The following is a 19,845-nucleotide window of genomic DNA, read 5'->3' as shown; positions in this document are numbered from 1 at the left end:
GATCAGAAAGCGGAAGCACAGAGCGGATCAGCAAGCGGAAGCACAGAGCAGTGGCGTCTCCCACAGGTACACAGCCCTTCGCAAGCACCCAAGCAAGTTCACCTGAGGTAAAGCCGGCAGCTGACCAGTAGAAATAACCGGCAGTGAGAAATTAAAGTCGATCGCTCAGTGGGTGGTGGAAACTTAAAGCCGACGGTCTCGTAGCGATTCAGCTGAACACGGAAAGCGCCGAAGCACCTATAAAAACGGCAAAGATGACTTCAACACTTAACGTAAGTTCTATCTGCTCTCTGCCCGTTGAGGCGCATTTATATGTTGTGTGTCCTGCAGTATGTACAGTTCAGGTTTTCTGGCCGACAGTGTAGATAGCTTCACCTGCCAAAAGTGTTTAGTTAATTTAGAGTTGGTCGGGAAAATATGCGAATTGGAGGGCCGCGTTAGGAATCTGATAGCGATTAGGCAAACTGAAAATTGGATAGACTCGGTTTGTTTAGACAATTCGGCTACTTCTGATTCAGCTTCAGTCTCTCCAGGTCCCACTGTAGTCAGTGCGCGGCATAAATCAGCAGCACCAATTCAGTCACTGGGCGAGTGGGTAACAGTAAGATGGGGGTCTAAGAATCCAAAATGTAGTCCCCCGGCACCCAGGTCACCAATTCGAACCCAGAAGAGATTCTCAGCTCTCCGCAGCGCGCCTGTGGAAACTGAGAATAATAAAGTGCTCATAATTGGCAATTCCATAGTGCGAAATGTTAGAATTCCAAACTATGCTAAACCAGCAGTTAATGTTAAGTGCCTCGCAGGGGCCAAGATTTCTGGCATAGAGGCCGCATTGGACAGTGTCGCCGACGATGAAGTATCTACCTTATTGCTGCATGTCGGCACTAATGATATTTATTTACAGCAATCTGAGGTATTAAAGCGGAACTTCATCTCTCTATGCACCAAAGCTAAAAGAAAATGTCAGAATTTAATTGTATCTGGTCCCTTACCAAGATTATATAGAGGGGATGTGATTTATAGCAGATTGCATTCTTTTAACTGCTGGCTAGAAACCCGGTGTGCAAATAAAAGCATAGCGTTTGTGAACAATTGGGATGATTTTTGGGAAAGGCCTGGATTTTTCAGAAGAGATGGTCTTTATCCTAACTGGAGGGATCTTATGTATTATCCCAAAATATGGCAGCAAAACTGCCTGGTTGACTGATGAGAGCACCATCCAGGCCGCAGTCATGTGATCTTAAATCACAGGCTGTTGTTTATCCCACCTGTTATTTTCCTGAAGCTGTTACCCATAATCCCTGTTGTGGGGCATCCAGTAAATTTAGTGTTGATACAAACCTTGAATTAATTGATAACCAAAAAATAAGGTGTATAATTAGACCAAGGGATAAAACCAGACCCTCCACCAGGGGCATCTGTAATAGAAATTTACTTCAAATTAAAACAAAAAATATATCACCAGTTCAGAAAAAACCATGCAGTATTAAATGCTGTTTATTGAACATTCAATCTCTTGGCACTAAAGCTGTTTTAGTAAATGATATTATATTAAGTACAAAATCTGATCTGTGTCTTCTTACTGAAACCTGGCTTAGTAAATGTGACACTGTTCCCCTAGCAGAGGCGTCACCAGATGGATACTCGTTCCTTCATAAATCTAGAGATTCTGGTCAAGGAGGAGGCCTTGGAATAATTCATTGTAACAAAATGCAAATCACTTCAAAAAATTTAGGCAACTTTACATCCTTTGAGGTATTCATTTTAAATATTAAAACAGATTCCAACACAATTATAGTGCTAGACTACAGACCACCAGGGCTGAATTTAGCCTATCTGATTTGGCTATAAATTATGATCACGTAGTTCTGATGGGGGATTTTAATGTACACATTGATGTGGAAACTGACATTTTTAGCAAATGTTTTATTTGTTAAATTCAGTAGGATTTCGTCAGATTGTCAAAGGTCCAACTCATAATCATAACCACACATTAGATTTAATTATAACTTACAAAGTTGAAATTCAAAATTTAAATATTACTCCATTAAATGAAGTTATTTCCGATCACTTCTTAATTACATTTGATTTAGTTCTGCCCATGCCAACACACTCACAGATTAAAACAAAGACAGTGCGACATCTAGATTGTAATTCTGCTTCAAAATTTATAGATACTTTAATGTGTAGAAAAGCCAAGCAAAATGACACCTTTTATTGGCTAACTAAAAAGATTACAATATGCAAGCTTTGAGGCAACTCAGGCCCCTTCTGCCTGAAGAAGGGCCTGAGTTGCCTCAAAGCTTGCATATTGTAATCTTTTAGTTAGCCAATAAAAAGGTGTCATTTTGCTTGGCTTTTCTCTACATTCATAATGGCTAACACGGTACAACAACCTAGTACTACTAGATACTTTAAGTAAGTCGAGTGTAATTGTGGAAAACCATTTAGATCAGTTAACAACAAATGTAAACGTGGAAAACAATTTAGATCAGCTAACATCACATTATAATGTGACCTTGAGAGATGCTCTGGACACAGTGGCTCCCCTTAAAACAAAAGTGATCAAAGCACATAGAAACTCTCCCTGGTTTAATGAAAATACTCGAGCTCTTAAATTAGAGTGTCGAAAACTGGAGCGCAGATGGAGAACAACAAAGCTACATGTCTTTCAAATTGCATGGACAGAGTGTTAATAAATATAAAAAAGCCCTCTTTAAAGCTCGCTGAGAATACTATTCTACATTAATAGATATAATAAAAGTCCTCGGGTACTGTTTAGAACAGTGGCTAAATTAACAAATGGGAATTCAGATCAACAGTGCAAAATACCAACAGATATTAGCAGTACAGACTTTATGAACTTCTTCAATGAGAAAATTAAAAATATAAGATCCCAGATCTCAGCATCACAGTACAAACCAAATACTAGCTTAGCAGACCCTGCCACATTGCATTCAGCACTTTAGTAATTTTAATCCTGTAACTGAGCAGGAAGTCTTAACTTTAATTACTAAAATGAAGCCCACTACTTGTTCCCTAGATCCAGTGCCAACAAAACTAGTAAAAAGTGCCATGGATATTCTTGCAGCACCTATTTTAACCATTATCAATAGTTCATTACTGATGCACTAAAAGTGTCAGTCATTAAACATTTACTTAAAAAGTCAGACCTAGACCCACACATACTAAATAATTATAGGCCTATTTCAAATTTACCATTTCTCTCTAAAATACTAGAAAAAGTAGTCGCCAGTCAGCTTCAGTCACACCTTACGCATTACAATTTATTTGAGAAATTCCAGTCTGGTTTTCGCACTGGTCATAGTACAGAAACGCACTAACACGGGTTGTAAATGACATTCTGATATCCTCTGATGAAGGAAACTCCACTGTAATTATGTTGTTGGACTTAAGTGCAGCATTTGACACCATTGACCATTCTATTTTACTGCACAGGCTAGAAAACGATGTTGGGCTTACAGGCCTTGTGCTCGCTTGGTTCAGTTCTTATTTATCAAATCGATTCCAATATGTACAGAAATGTGCTGACAGTACTCCATCATTATACACAGAAGTTCAATATGGTGTCCGCAGGGCTCAGTACTGGGACCTTTACTGTTTTCACTTTACATGCTTCCACTGGGATCTCTCATTAGGAAACATAATGTTAATTTTCACTCGTATGCAGATGACACCCAGTTATACCTTTCATTTAAATCAAATGAAGTTTCTCCGATGTTGTCTTTAATTAGTTGTGTTAGTGAATTAAAGGAATGGATGAATGAGAACTACTTGTCTTTAAATACAGATAAAACAGAGATGTTAATTGTTGGAGGGAATGACGCTGATCACAGCAATATTTTGTCATCATTTAACTCAGTTGGAATCCCAATTAATTTTACTGAATCAGCCCGCAATCTAGGAGTTATCTTTGACTCTAGCATGTCATTTAAAGCACATATTACAAAGTCGTCCAAAACATGTTTTTCCATCTTAAAAATGTTAGGAAATTAAGGCGCTTTCTAAATAAACAGGATTGTGAGAAATTAATTCATGCATTTATCTCTAGTAGGATTGACTACTGCAATGCGGTGTTCACTGGCTGTTCAAACTGTTCTTATACAGCCTCCAGTTAATCCAAAATGCGCTGCAAGAATTATTACAAGAACAAGAAAATATGAACACATAACTCCAGTTCTTAAATCTTACACTGGCTCCCAGTTAATTTAGGGCAGATTTCAAAATCCTCCTTTTAACATATAAAGCATTAAATGGCCAAGGTCCGCTTACTTGTCTGAACTTATCATGACTTACAAACCTGAGCATATTAAGATCTCAAGATGCCGGTCTGCTTAGGATTCCAAGGATTAATAAAATAACAGTGGGAGGTCGAGCTTTTAGTTACAGGGCCCCTAAACTGTGGAATGGTCTTCCTGCTTCCATAAGAGATGCCCCTTCGTCTCAGCCTTTAAATCCCGGCTGAAGACTCACTACTTCAGTTTAGCATATCCTGACTAGAGCTGCTGATTAACTGTACAGACTGCATCTCTGTTGTTAGTCATTAGCACTAAAACATAAGTAACATGATAATTATAATTTGAATACTAACCCTCACCTATTCTGTTTCTTTCTCGGTACTCAAATGTGGCATTGGTGCCACGCCCACCTGCCAAGTTGTTTGCCTGCCTATGGTAAAGTCATCCCTGATGGAGGATCACAGGAATCATGGGAAAGAGGGTCCTTTCATCGGATTGGCTGGCGACAGCGTTTCATCCGTGGAATGGCCAAATGGGGAGGCAGCTTGATAGATGAGGTCTCCAGGACTCTAAAAATATCCAAATCTTATTATGTGATATCATCTACTGTTAAATTCTGCTCCGTACTTCTAAAATTTTTATTATTATGCTGTATTAAGGATTTGTTCTGTTCTGTGTATTGTATTGTATTGACCCCCTTCTTTTGACACCCACTGCACGCTCAAGCTACCTGGAAAGGGGTCTCTCTTTGAACTGCCTTTCCCAAGGTTTCTTCCATTTTTCCCTACAAGATTTTTTTTGGGAGTTTTTCCTTGTCTTCTCAGAAAGTCAAGGCTGGGGACTGTCAAGAGGCAGGGCCTGTTAACGCCCATTGCGGCACTCCTGTGTGATTTTGGGCTATACAAAAATAAACTGTATTGTATTGTATTGTATATTCAAGCATAGTCAGTCACCCATACAGGGTCTCCAATCAACCTTCTTTATATTTCACATTTGATTATTTGTCTTTATTTTTAACATATTACTGTTCAATTTATAGTCAAGCACTTTAAGGAGTATTAAATAAAATAAAATGTGGCGGAAGCCATTCTCTAAAATGAAGTGAAGAAACAGAGACAGAGACCTGATAAGGAAAGCTGTTGTAGTCTGCAACTACTGACTAAAGAGCACATTTTGAAAGTGTGCCCTCTGCTAACTCATTATATCTTGGATTTTGAAATCTAATATGCTACTCCAAGGGCATTTAGAGATTCATTATGTGAAGTTGAACTACAATTAAATAAAAAGATAGTTTTGATTTTACTTTAGTTCATGTTGAACTGATCGATTTTTCCTCAAGCAAAGTGTAGGCTTATTACCTTTTTTAAGTTCAGCAAGTTACAGACATTGATGAGGTTGACTCAATAATTGTTTTAAGTGTAAAGATGCACCTAGGTTAGACGATTTCTATAACAGAGATTTAATGGATGGAGAAAGTGTGTCATGGTTTGTCTAGGAACTGTCTAATTGGTTTGCTTTTCTTGAAAAGGTTTTCACAGTCAATAAATACCTCACCATATGTCTTCTTACTAATCGGGTTTTTGCTGAGTGCCATACCCCTAGAGACTTCTTGTAATAATGAAGGTGTATCACAGCATCTCTTTTGAACTCTGTCATCCATGAACTTCACAACTGTGCATAACATTCCTAAATCATCTCTTTGTAATGTAAACAAAATGCTGACAGAAGAAATGCCACATTAAATTGAGGAGGTGGAGTGCTATGGCCAGTGAGTAATGGCTTTGTAGTTGCCCCAGAAGTCATCTTTAATTTTGAAGAGCTTTTTTGGTTATTTTCTTTTAGTTACTTTTATAAAAAAATCAGCTTTTTTCATTATGTGCTGTTAAACAGACTGATATTGTGAAAAGCATCAGTTCATACTGTTTGAAGACTCTATATCCATCCATTATCCAACCCGCTATATCCTAACTACAGGGTCACGGGGGTCTGATGGAGCCAATCCCAGCCAACACAGGCCGCAAGGCAAGAAAAAAACTCCGGGCAGGGCGTCAGCCCACCGCAGAAGACTCTATATATTTTATTTTATTAACTGTTTTTCTACAATCTGAACTTTTTGCTCTCCATTGATTAAGCAGTAGCATGTCATGAGATGAGTAATACTGTAATATTTTAATTGTGCTTCTTATACAGTAATGACATATTACCCTCCAATTTATTATAAGGATTAATCAAACAATCATTGTTTAATACATCATATTTAACAAGAACCTAAAAAAGAAAAAAAAGGAGTACAAAGGAAGGCTAAACAACATCCCAAGCTTCTGCCAATTTCAGTCATCGATTTAGAACAAGTCTCCCTCTCTTAGTCTCTCTCACTCTGTCTCTTTGATTTTACAACTGGATATTCTATTTAATCTTCAAAATATAAAGAAAAAATCCATCAATCATCATATTCAGGTCAAAAATCAAGGCTCTTACTTTTCTTCTGTGACATTGATTCCTTAGGTTAACTCATGTTTGGGTCACAAATGAAGTAACCTTGCTTTCTTTCTGGCATCAATTCCTCTGTTTGTGCATATTGTTTACCTGCAATACTGACAGCCACTCCGCAAACCTAACTTCATCTGGTAATGCTGGTAAAGGCAAAATACACATCCAAACTGTACAAACCAGGCCCCTCTAAACTCAGCAATTGCCTCCAGCATCCTTTTGGGAATTCTCAGGCATTGTACAGCTAGATAATCCCTCTGGCACATCTTTGGTCTGTCACTAGGTCTTCTCCGAGTCATCTTCTTCTTTTGGCTGCTCCTGTTAGGGGTTGCCACAGCGCATCATCTTTTTCCATATCTTTCTGTCCTCTGCATCTTGTTCTGTTACACCTATAACCTACATGTCCCTTCTCACTACATCCGTAAACCTTCTCTTAGGCCTTTCTCTTTTCCTCTTCCCTGGCAGCTCTATCCTTAGCATCCTTCTCTCAATATACTCAGCATCTCTCCTCTGCACATGTCCAAACCAGATCTACTCCCAGTCATCTGTGCCTAGCATATCCTCTATGGGAGGTGCCTACATTGCTTCCTCATACCATGCCTAAATTACTTCTACTGAATCCTCTCAGTCCAGTTCTATCCAATTTAATTTATTTTGTATAGTGCTCTTCACTGAGTGCATACACAGAGTGTAACAAGTTCACTGGCAGGTATAAATATACATTTTACTAATTACATAATGAGTACACATAAAGGTATAGATTTGTATAAACATGACGTATGAATCCTTTTGTTCCACTAATGACATGTCAACTCTGCATTCTGATAGCCTAATGCCTTAATCCCAAAATAAAGAGAACCTAATACAGCTTGACTGAACATAAAAATAAATAATTTCTTGGCGCATAGCATATATTTTTTCCATATATTTTCAAGGTTATAGCGTTGGGTTACACTGCCTCTGGGCCAAATAAACTGCTTCTGTATTTGTCAGTATTTATTAGTAAAAAGCAAAATAAAACATTTCAATTAGCTGGGCACATAAAATAACAAAGAAAGTAGAAAGTTATTTTTATAAAAATAGTTTAAAAATGTAAAACTATATTCACATACTTTTGCTGATATGCAAACATTTGAAACAACAAACTTATTACAGAAGTCTGCATCTTAGCCTCCAGGTGCCATGCAGGCAGCAGCTTTTTACTGAAGCTCTATGTTCTTTTTCACTTTGTTCACTGTAGTTACTAGTTTGTGATAAACTTTTTTTTTCATGAGCTTCTGTAAAGTTATATTTCCCCTTAGTCTTAATTGCAATTAAGGCAGATTATATCGAAACACAAGGTGAACTTATGTAGCTGACATGCAGCTTTACTTATCTATAAGACCTGATGACCCTGATGCTCTAGTCTCTCTGATCTAATGTCTTACTTGTATTTATGAATGGATGAGTAGTACTTTTTTCCAAGCTAAATACGAAAAAAAAACAAAAATCTTAGCCATTGTCAAAAATGAAAATAGTAAAGGTCCTTAATATTAATAGTCAAGGTTGGAATTCAAAAATGGACTGTGACCTAAACTTTAAATAACACATTAATCATATTATTAGGGCTGCATTTTTCCATTTAAGGACATTTAACCCCTTATAATATTACAAGATGCTGAGAAATTAATTCAGGATTTTAGGTTTAATTTACTAGATTACTGTAATGCACTTCTTACTGGACTACAGTAATCCCTCGCTACTTTGCGGTTCACTTTTCGTGGATTCACGACTTTGCAGGTTTTTAAATATAGTAGTAGTATTTCCTAGTCTAAGGACAACAAAACAAGTTCGGTGACTAAGTGCGTTGTAACACGGGCTGTGATTGGTACATGAGAGGGAGACGACAAATCACAGCTTCCCGCTTTCTAATCGGGCCCGTGATTGGTGCTTTGACTGATGCCCAGATCCCACAGCACCTCCCCTTGTCTCTCTGTCGTGGCCATTTCGCTTCAAGCTTTCTCGCGGTTTACTTTACACTGTACTGTGTGTGATTTTTTTGTGGTTTCTTTGTGTTGAACTTCGCTTCATTTTTCACCCCCTGCAATGGCTCCCAAACATGCTCCTTCTTCAAAGGCTGGTGCTGAGCCTAAACGCCAACGAAGAATGATGACGATCGCTGAGAAGGTGAAACTTCTGCATATGTTGAAGGAAGGGAGAACGTTCGCGGCTGTGGCTGTAGACTGGCTAAGGATCTGCAAGAGCAATCACAGGAATGGGATGACGATATGGTTTGATCGGTCCAATTTTGCAACAAGGTTGACGACGTCATGACCGCCTACAAGCTGGTCTTCGACCGGTTGCCGATCACAATGTTTTTGCAGCGTCGCAAAAAAGAGCCAGTTCCTACTACTACTACGGATACACCTTCAGAAACCGTGGAAGAGGTGTCCCAGGAAATGGCACCGCCATCTGAAGAGACGTAAAATACAGTCATCGGCTGCGCAGTAAAAGTCATCATCACCTTCATCGTCATCATATTTACTGCACAGCATATTCATCGCCATCATCATGTCATATATAGGTATGTGTACTTCGCTATACAGTAACTGTAAACTTATCTACCAATTTCATATTGCTTAACAGTTGTCCCTGTTATTAATAGAGTAAAGGGTGGGTTGTAAACAGTACAGGGAGGGTTTAAAAACGTCCAAATACGCGTTAAATAATTAAATAAATATGGTGTCCCTACTTCGCGGAAATTTAGTTATTGCGGCCGGCCTTGGAACCTATCTCCCGCGATAAACGAGGGATTACTGTACCTAAGAATGGCATTAAGCATCTGAAGTTAGTTAAGGTTGCAGCAGCAAGAATATACAATAGAAAAAAAATATGAGCATACTGTATATGGCCAGTTTTAGCATCAATACATTAGTTACCTGTGTCCTTTAGAACTGATTTTAAAATACTGTTAATAGTATATAGAGCTCTAAAAAAATCATGCTCCTTCCCTTATATTTGGAGTTTCTGTATCCCTACACTTCAAGTCATAATCTTGGACCTTCTAATTGTGGTATGTTTATTATTCCAAGAGGAAAGCATAAAAGAAGTGATGAGGCAGCCTTTTGCTGAGTGACCACTAGGGGGTGCACAGCTCCCCAAACACCAGACACTACAGGCAAAGACACAAGTGCAGCACGACACAAGGCTTTATTATTTCAGTGGGAAACACTTTTCAATTGTTTCCTACCTTCAGTGCATAGTACACAGCCCAGTAAAACAATTCCAAGCACACAGTACTTTGTCTTTCTTCTCTCTGTCTCCTTCTGCCTTCACTGCTCCTGGCAAACTTTGTCCATCTTCCTCCCTTTGTCCCTGTCCCTCTCTGAGTGGAGTGAGGTGGCTCTTTTTATAGAGCACCCAGAAGTGCCCCAGGTGTTCCATGATCTCCTTCCAGGCGTACTTCCAGGTGTAGTGGCAGTCCATCTAAGGAGGGTTCAGCCCTTCCTCCTGTGCTCCATGGTGGTGGCTACGGCCCCCAACCCGTGTTGAGGTTCCATGCTCCAAACCCGTAGCATCGTTATAAGCCAGGGGTGGTTGCCCTCTGTTGTCCTGGGGAAGGCATTGCCCCTTGCAGGCTCCTTCCCCCAGTCATTCCCTTAAAAGAGTGTTCCGGTCAGGTAAGAATCCCAGCCATCCTTCAGAGCTGTCATGCACAAAAAATCTATAGTACTTTACCAATAGAGATATGCCAGGCTAATATTCTGGAACATATAAAAAACAAAAAGCAACTGGATTTGCAGTTATTATTAATCTCTACTTTTCTCTGCTTTCTTTGATGCCACCACCACCTAATAAAAGTTGCCTAATGACAAATTTATGGTCAACAAAAATAGCAACAACTATTCATCTGTCTAGTTTCTAGGAAGTAGACCAATCCTTAATGGTACTTTTTCAGTTTTATTCTCTCTTTATTCTCTCAGTCACGCTCACTCTCTAATATACCTCTCCTGTTCTGACTCTAAGTAACATCTGCAGCGTAAATTCACACCCAACCAGACGCTATTCGTTTTCAAATAATATTGCATTAGTGCGATGATGTTTTCTGATTGGTACTATTCAGGTCATAAAATGATTTCTTCAAAATGTCACATATATTGTCTCTTTCTTTCAGGTGTGTAATAGAAACCACAGCATAGAGAGAAATGTGTGCATTGCAACAGGTACACATGTTGTAAATGTAGGAAAGATGGTCCTTGCATGTGTGTAAACTGTTAACATTTGAATTTTATGATTGCATATAGCGCTGAACTGACCTCATAAAAGGTCATAAAATGAATAATTCCAAATATCATATATACCTACGTCTGTTTTGGTTTTTTTTTTTTTGACCTCATAAACCATAAAGTGCATACTAATTCTGCATGAGCAGGAACACTCAATAAAACTGAATAAAAAAAAAAATCAAGTGACGGTGAAATACAAAGAAACCAGATTCACCAGCGTTTGTGTGTCAGCTTTTATCCCTCCAGATCAGAGAATGGCCAGTTCATTTGCCTCAAAGCACCACTTACATCTACAGTTACTACCAGTTTCAAATAAAAACTAACAGCGTCAGATCCCTAGGGCGGTAGTATGTATCGTGATCGTGAAGTGAAAAAAAATGGTAACTTTTGCAAGTACAGCACTATAAATGTACATGGTCTGTTACAGATGCAAACCAAATGTATGTGTGTACTGTATAATATTAACAATAAGAGCAGCTCACTACTGCTGAAAATGGCAAATATAGGAGGCAGTGGGGATTGAACCGGGGACTCTTGATTACAAGTCAGAAAATCTTACCGCTACGCCACAGAAGCTGTTGTATTGTACTTCAACCTTTTGTGAACATGTTCATTTGATCTTTGGACTTCAGTCTTCACACATTCTATAGTTTATGCCTACTTTTTGTAACATTTATTACAAAAATATGAAAAAGTTTCTGTTTTAACAATGTGTTTACACAGATTACTGTAGAAACGGAACACACATGAAATGCATGTGTTCCAAATACCGATCTATTATTTCCATCCTAAAACTCCAGCAGTTCACTCCCAGATAATCAAACAAGGCATGAGCTGGGAGAACTTAGTGAACGTTCTGTGGGGGTGGGGGATGGAATAGCAGGCTGCTTGTCTTAATCGGCACATTTACAGGACAAAAGATGCTGACGGAGAGGTGCGAATGGATTTAAGGTGGGCCGGATTTACGAGTTTTCTAGTAGGCTCTGTTAATTCTAGTGTTAAGGGGTGAATTGATAAGGGGATGAGACAGATGTGGAAGAATATATGCTCAATTTGTATTGTATTTATGTGAATATATGTCTCAATTAAGGGTTTGTATTCTACTCTGTTAACTTTAAATACTAGCATTGCAAATATATTTTGTTGTTTAACAATAAGTAATGAACTAGATTTCATACAGTATGTGTTGAATAGTTTCTTACCAGCTATTTCTTTAGGTTTTAACCAAATCTGCATCTTTATAGGTACTTATTTACCCATAAAATATTTCCACAGGAAGTCATTAGTGTTATGTGAAGGTGATGTCCCGTTTTTGTTAAAGGAGTATCTTGGAGTTTAATGATAGGATCTTACTCATAAGATAATTAATGATCTCTGTAAGCAATAAAGCTTATATCTTTGATAACTAAAAGTCACCAAAAAGTCATTAGACATGACCTAACTCTTGTTTGCTATAAATTAAGCAGTTTGGGATTGATTTATGACATTACTATGAGAAAGGGGGCAATTTTCAGGCTATAAAGTGTGCATACTTTGTTAATTGGGTATTCAGTACGTTAATGTTAATGTTCTGGATCTGCATTGATGCTAATAAATAAACTCCTTTTGTTACATTAAATATTGTAGCTTTTTTTTTTCACACAGAGTATAGGAGTCAGGTGGAGAACTTTGGTTGTTGGTGCAAAGAGAATTGTCAGCACCTTTGCAAAATCAAGGAACTGGCTATTAACTTTTCCAGCACCAATTAGCCTCTATTTCCGGTCTCTATGCAATAAGTGGATGTAGAGGTGGTCCACTTCTACAAGTCGACATTAATGATGGCTTAGACTGGTCTCAAAACACAGAAGAACTACTGTATATAAGAAAGGGCTGGGTTGGGTTTTCTTTCTTAAGAGACTGCATACATTTAATGAGGGAAGTGATATCTTTCACATCTTCTACTACTCTGTAATGACCAGTGCAATTGTCTATGCTGTGTTGGCTGGGCAGGTAAAATATCTTCAAGAGAGGCCCACTGAATTAACAAGCTAACAAAAAGGGCAGGCTCGGTTATGGGACAAACTCTGGACCCCCTGAAGATAGCAGAAAAGGAGAGAATGCTGTCCATCCTCTCTCTGACATATTAACACTGAGTTAATACAGGGGCTCCTTTTACCAACTACAAGATACCTGCAAAATGCCTCACTGTGACTGTGACAATGAAGTTAAAAGTTTTCTTTTGTTTCTTTTTAGAGTTTTCTTCCTTTTTAGTCATTCTGGTGTGTGGTGTATATATAGTATAGTGTAGAATAGTCTTTGGTGGATTGGATTAAAATGTGTATTATCTTTTGTTTGCACATTTAGAATGGAGTACCTTTTTTATATACAGTATGTATATTGTATAGGTGGAGTATAGCACTATTTCATATATACTTTGATTATTGGATTTGTTTGGCTTTTGTATGCCAATATTGGACACCAACATATAAACTTTTGATTGACTGTTTGACCCACCTATAAAGGTAGAATGATGTGGACCTTTGTCCAATGAGGTATGGGCTGGCAGGTTTTGGAAGTTTTTAAGAGGTGCAGCTGTGTCCTTAAAGACATGGGGAGGGACTGTGGTATAGCAGTTCCGCGGCTCAGAAAGAATGGTCATTTTAATAAATAAATCGGTTGGTTGGCTCATTGGGTATGCTCATACTGCTGTGGGGAATTGGTGGAATGAATGGGGCGAGATGCACCTGCACATGAGAGTTGCTTCATCAGCTTCCTGCAGTGCTCAATTGAGATGCTGTGCCCAGGGAGCCTTATAAGAACAAGCCAGCACGAAAGAAGTGACTTTTGAACAGACCTTGGAGGGAGAAAGCAGGCAGCCTGGAAGAGAGCCCCTGGAGAGGAGTGTGTGGCCAACACTCGGGGGCGGCTGAATGGAGTTGCTCCTGAGTGGGAGTAACTGGAAGTTTGGATGACTCTCTGCAAAAGATCGGGAAGGCAGCGGGAGGTGATGAGGCTTGAAGGGAGAGTCTCATTGTGAGCACCATGGCCTTTGGGGATCCCAAATCTAGGTCTGGAGAGGGAGCCTTACCTTAGCCATGGGACAGCAGGGACCTGTGAAAGGTCAGCTGCATCAGTCAGTAGGGTGACTCCTCTGCTGCAAGGCCTGCATGGGATAAGCAGAGGAGTCTCCAGTTAAAAGAGCATTGCACCAGGCTTTTAGGAAAGGAGTGTTTTCTGCCAAATGGCTTTAACACATTTCACAGTAAAGTCATTCATGCTATAAGGACTCTGTTGGTGCCTTTGCCAAATTGTTGGGGTATCACTTTATATTTTTTTTAACTTTATAATGGAAATAAATCCCTCATTCACAAACAAAAAAAAAACAAATTTGAGAATCTGTCTTAGTAAAGATGTGGGTAATGAGATCACTAGCTTGTTATTTAGTCATATTAAACTAGAGCAACAAAAATTATTTAGTTGCTATTGTGTATATCAACTTAAAGTAGGTTTTATGCAGCAGCCTTTTGTTACCAGTTTTATTAAGTGGGTTTTCGATTTGCCAAAATCGGGATTCTTTATATTAAAGTTTGTTTTAGACTTTTCGACTGTAGTTGCCCAAATGTACAGGGCAGTGTAATTTGTTGTTCTGATCTTTATTACAACTACATGAACAATTTCACACCTACACAGTAAAATAAGCAGTGTAAAAAATGCAGTGTTAAATGTTATTCATTCTAAAAGAGTTAAATTGATACCAACAGTGTTAATAAATGTTCTTTTGTAGTGTAGTTGCAGTGGTGCTGCGTGGTGAAATTACATTTTTACACTTGAAGTGCAAAAAAGCCACCAAATTATCTTTGCCCCTCCCCTTTTAACAATCATGAAGACGAAAACGCCATTTTATCCACATGCCAGCTGCAAGGTGAGGTCTTTATCTTTCTATACTTAAATTAAAAATATATATATTTTAAGTACTCACTAAATACTTTGTTAGGAGTGAAGATGCTTGTCAAAGTTAAGTTCAGAAGTGAACAGAAGTATGTGAAAGTTTCTCACAGCGATTTGAAACTTTCCGATTTTCTGGATGAAGGTAATTGCATTTGTAATTATATAAAAAAATAAGCATTAAGCTGACAATGTCGGTGGCGTTTGCCACTCAATTGAATCTTATTTCGGTTCATTTACAGCCTTCGTGAAGTTCGGCATCAGTGTCTCTAATAGGCCCGAGGCCAGGCTTTACGAAGAGTCTGGCACTGAAATAGACGAAGACGTCTTTGAGGACATTCTAAAGCAACCAAATTTGGGTGTTTTCCAGATACTATTGCCAGATTCTTCAAATGGTAATGTATATCGTCAAAATGTACTTAGTTGAGAATTGGCAAGTGACGTGGTTGTTTGTGCTTTGCAAATGTCCGGGGAGCATCAAAATATCATGCCTTAAGGCTTAATTAAACCTAATTAAAATGTATTTGCATATTGACTGTGATTGGGAAGTCAAACATTAAGCTTATTTTGTAAATTAATTTGTATAAAGGTTGAGCTGCACTGCTTTTCCATCATTTGTGTCACGGGGCGGTGCAGAACGTGATGGATCCAAATGCGGGAAGATGGCGGCAGAGTTGGAGGGAGCGTGATCGGAGAGCGGAAGCGAGGTCGGCGCTCAAATGTCAGGCGATGAAACTTCAGAGCAAAAAACAAAGGCGGAAGACGTAGTCAAAAGGGAGAGCGGAGATTCGAGAACCGGGAAATTAAAGAGCGAGGCGTTAAGTCCGAGACGCGAAAACGAGAAACAAAGCGAACTTGGCAACATGAAATCAGAAGGAAAAAACAAACGTTAGAAAATCGAGGCACGAAACACACAATAATCCAGCAGTTACAGCCACGCACATCGTGTGCTTAAATGCTGGATTAATCATGGGGAAATGAGAAACCGGTGAGCAGACGGGGCGGAAACGGAGGCGTGGAAAATGCGCATGACGAGCTAGGGAAAACATGAGCACGTGAGGAGAAGTGACAGCGTGGGGAAAAAGACGGCAGACAGGGCGTGAATCATGACAATTTATTTATTAAGCACGCGCATCTAGTGTCTTTTGCGTGAGCGCTGGACCAAAGCCACTTGATGGGATTAGCACAACGGCTAATGCTAATGGCATGACTTGACAGGGAATTAAATAGCTCAAGATGCACCAAATGAACGGCCAAAAATCGCAATCGGCCGATTTTTCGACCTGCCTCATATCTTGTCGATCCTTGTTGACAGGCGCATGCAATCCGCTTGTTAAGTGTGACTTAATATACAACTTTTTACCACCGCGTCTGGGTGTCAGATCACACCCACGCACACATTTACAGCCATGTGTAAACATGTTTTTTAGGAAACACAATTCATATAACATTGCGATCGCAAACGGGTATTTAATTTTGTAAATTTAAAAAAGTTTGTTAGCGGTACCAGTGTTTGACAGTTGTTTGTCAAATTAACAGTCAAATTAACTTGACTAAAACTAATTGTAGGTTTTTTAATTCTTGGTCAACAGAATTGACCCATGTTCCTCCAGTGCCAAGTGAAGAAAGCTCAGCTGAGATTTCAAGCAATGAATCTGATGACACCATTCTTCTAAGTGATGACAGCCCTACAAGAAAGAGGAGAGCTGAAGATGAAGCAGGAATTGTGAGTGTGTGTCTGTGCCTTGGATGTTATTCAGTAAGAATTTAGAATTTAGTCACTTATTTTTTTAAATTATGTTTTAAAGAAATTACCATTTTGAAGAAAGTGCATGCCTTTCTGATTTCTGACAATATCACACTGTGTCATTTGTGTTAATGCGTGAAATTAAATTGCAAAAAATAAGTCGAGTTTACCAAATTCATGTGTTGGAGATTTGATCCAGGTGCAGAATCACAATGTGACTACACAATCATGTTCACAGAATGTTTTCTGACATGAGTTGTTTATTGTGCTTTGTAACTTTGCAGATGGTCAAAAAAATTCTGCAGACTAAACCTGGTGGGGATGGAATCATCAGAGAGTACAACAAAACCAAATGCTTGTCTGACAGCAACAGGAGAAAGATGGTCAATATTCTTACTGCAGATATGACTGAAAAGCACAGGTAACTTGTATTTTAAGTATTCTTTATTCCAGTGGTCATGATTTCCTAGCCCAAAGCAAAATTTGTTAAAGGACATGATTTTTAAAAGATCATTAAGGTCATTAAAAGGTTAATTCAGTGAAAATGCTAATATTTTCATTAATTACTCAACTCTGTGTCATTCCACAGAGTAAGATCTTTCTCATGTTCAGAAAACAAATGAACATATTTGTGATAAAGTCCCCCTCATAGACAGGAAAAAAACTGCCACTTCAAGGCCAAGAATGTTAGTAAAACGTCTTTGAAATAGTCCTTGTGACTATAATGGTTCTTATAGAGCAAGAAAAGTAGTTTGTGCAAAAAATAACAATATTAATAGTCTGTTTTTACACACACTAAGGATTTAAAGTTTCATGAAGTTTAGGTTGAACCACTATAGCCACATGGAATATTATCACAATGGTTATTCTACATTACATGGGTCATGCAAGACACGGATCTTGAAAGTTGTAGTCACGTTTCTGTTTATAGGGGTTTAGAAAGCTCTTGGATGCAATCAAAAATTTATAAAGAAAAAATACAAAACTGAATTTTTGGTGAACGAGCACTTTTACAAAGGTGTCAGGACAAAATTTAATGTGACATTTCTTCTGTAGCAAATGCCTGTGACACTCAAATTCTCATCTTGTTGATGCAATTTTATAAAGTGTAATGTGTTAACTGCTGGGAAAAGTGAATTTTAAAAAGTTAATAACATTTAATTATTTACATTTCAATTCATATATGATTGTTTCTCTATAATATTACAGCTCATCTCCACCCAAACAAGTAAGAGAACTGTATGCTCAAGGAATCATTGCCCTGTTTCCATATCTTAGGGATCCATATACAAAGCTTGGATATGTAAGTCAATTTAGTTAAATAATTATGTGGTAGATGGATGTCTTGTTTTACTTTAAACATTTTTTAAGGAACATTATTATGACCCTCAAAGTGGACAAGGGTACTTGTCATGGAAAATTAAGAACATTCAGAGGAACAGTGCACCATTAGAGACCCGTAGATGTGTCCCCCAGTCTGGTGGCCCATCTGCGCAGAGAGAGGCTTCATCCAGCACAGAAGTTATCCTAACTGAAGAACAGTATAGGGAAGCTGTTTCTCTTATGAAGCATACTTCAGAGGAGGCGACAGTAAAGGTCAAGATGAGGGAGACATTTCAGTATCGCAAGATAATTCATGACCCAAGCAGATGCACTGATGTGCTAACTGAATTTCCACGTTATTTGGATATCAAAGGCCTGGTAAGAACATTTGAGTTATTAATGTGATTTAGATTATTTTTCTGTGAAATAAGGACAATAGAGGATATCTGTGGGGATTTAAAGTTTGACTTTTTATTGTAAAGATAATAAATTTCCACTTAGTTGCTTTTTTTCTGCTTTGGTGGGTTTTACAGATTGAGTTGGATTTTGCTTGTCTTTTTGGTAAAAAGACAGCAGCTAAATTTTTAGAGAGGTGGCCAACTACATTTATGCAGAAAGTCATTCAGCAGAGCAAGGAGCTTAACTCCTCCCAAGAACTTCAGGACCTGATTCACTGTGCAGAATCAGCTGTGGACACTGAATCAGATGAAGATGGTAAGCTGTTTTTTAACAAGTTAATAACATATTTATGTACCTTACTAATTATGTTTTTCCCCCCTAAAATAACCATATCTCTTAGGATGGGGTAGCGGTCTTGCTTCGATTCTTCTTTTACTTCACCTAATTCCACCATCAGCACAAGGTCACAAGAGACCTGGGAAAATGTCGGCATCTCAAGCTGAGAAACACATTGTGATCTTCAAAAAGGTAAATTTGGCATTTTCTGTATGACCTGTCTGCTTCAACTTCAACCCAGTTGTATTCATTGTAAAACTAATGTAGAAATAAGCAATTGGAGCGTTGTTAAGGATTGTCTTTTGTTTTATTTTTAGGCAGGGACTAACATACAGGAACATCTTGATTCAATTAAGGAGAGCACCCAGCCCTACCTGCTTGCTGTCGGGACAAAGAAAAGCAGCATTCATGGATACTACATCATCCTCGACAAAAAAGCCATACCATGCAAGTCAGTGAGGGGTCTTGCTGCCTTTGATGAACTGTTTAAAGCCCACTTTGTGTTTGGTGCCTCGTACAATAAGGTGCTTCACAACATGTACACCTTTATACAAACAACCATTTTTGAGATTGACATTGGCAAAGTGAAAGAGAGTCCAAGGGTTGCTGAGCTCCGAGCCAGATTCATGCATTAGAGGTGATTGCCAGCTAAAATGATTTGTTTTGTTTACTCCTCCTGCCTGGAGAACACAAATTTGCTTGTTCGACATCTAAAACTAATTCATGGTCTGTTTTCTGGCAAATCACTTCGTCTAAAATGTGAACAGGCAGGATGCTGTTTAGAATTTGGAACATATTCTGGGTTTGCAAACATTTAAATAGAGTTCATGAAGTAAGTAATGTAGTTCCATTACATAGTGCTGTTAATGAAGCAGATGTTGGGCAATCTGGTAGTATTGATGTGGCTAAATCTTCAAATGTCAGTTCCCTGCCAATATCCAGTAAAAACACCACCTGATATGTGTGCATCAGCAATAGCACAACTGCAAGCTGCAGGTGTAAGTCAGACTACTATTAATACATTTGTTATATCTATGGAAGAAGTAGTTCAGGACATCCAGGACCAAGTAAAAGAGACAGCTCTTCGTTTGAACAGTCATTT

General features: G+C 38.5%; 1 long non-coding RNA gene across 1 annotated transcript; it reads left to right on the top strand.

Annotated features, from left to right (window-relative positions):
* The first annotated feature begins 15,300 nt into the window (after positions 1-15,300).
* LOC120524675 lies at positions 15,301-17,946 on the top strand. The gene is made up of 4 exons (XR_005632820.1): positions 15,301-15,333; positions 16,531-16,664; positions 16,970-17,106; positions 17,895-17,946. It is a non-coding gene; the product is annotated as an uncharacterized LOC120524675 (long non-coding RNA).
* Positions 17,947-19,845: the final 1,899 nt, after the last annotated feature.

The sequence above is a fragment of the Polypterus senegalus genome, chromosome 2, assembly GCF_016835505.1.
Source record: "Polypterus senegalus isolate Bchr_013 chromosome 2, ASM1683550v1, whole genome shotgun sequence".
NCBI classification, from domain to species: domain Eukaryota; kingdom Metazoa; phylum Chordata; class Cladistia; order Polypteriformes; family Polypteridae; genus Polypterus; species Polypterus senegalus.
Note: the sequence above shows the minus strand (reverse complement) of the source record. Positions and strands in the feature narration are given on the sequence as shown.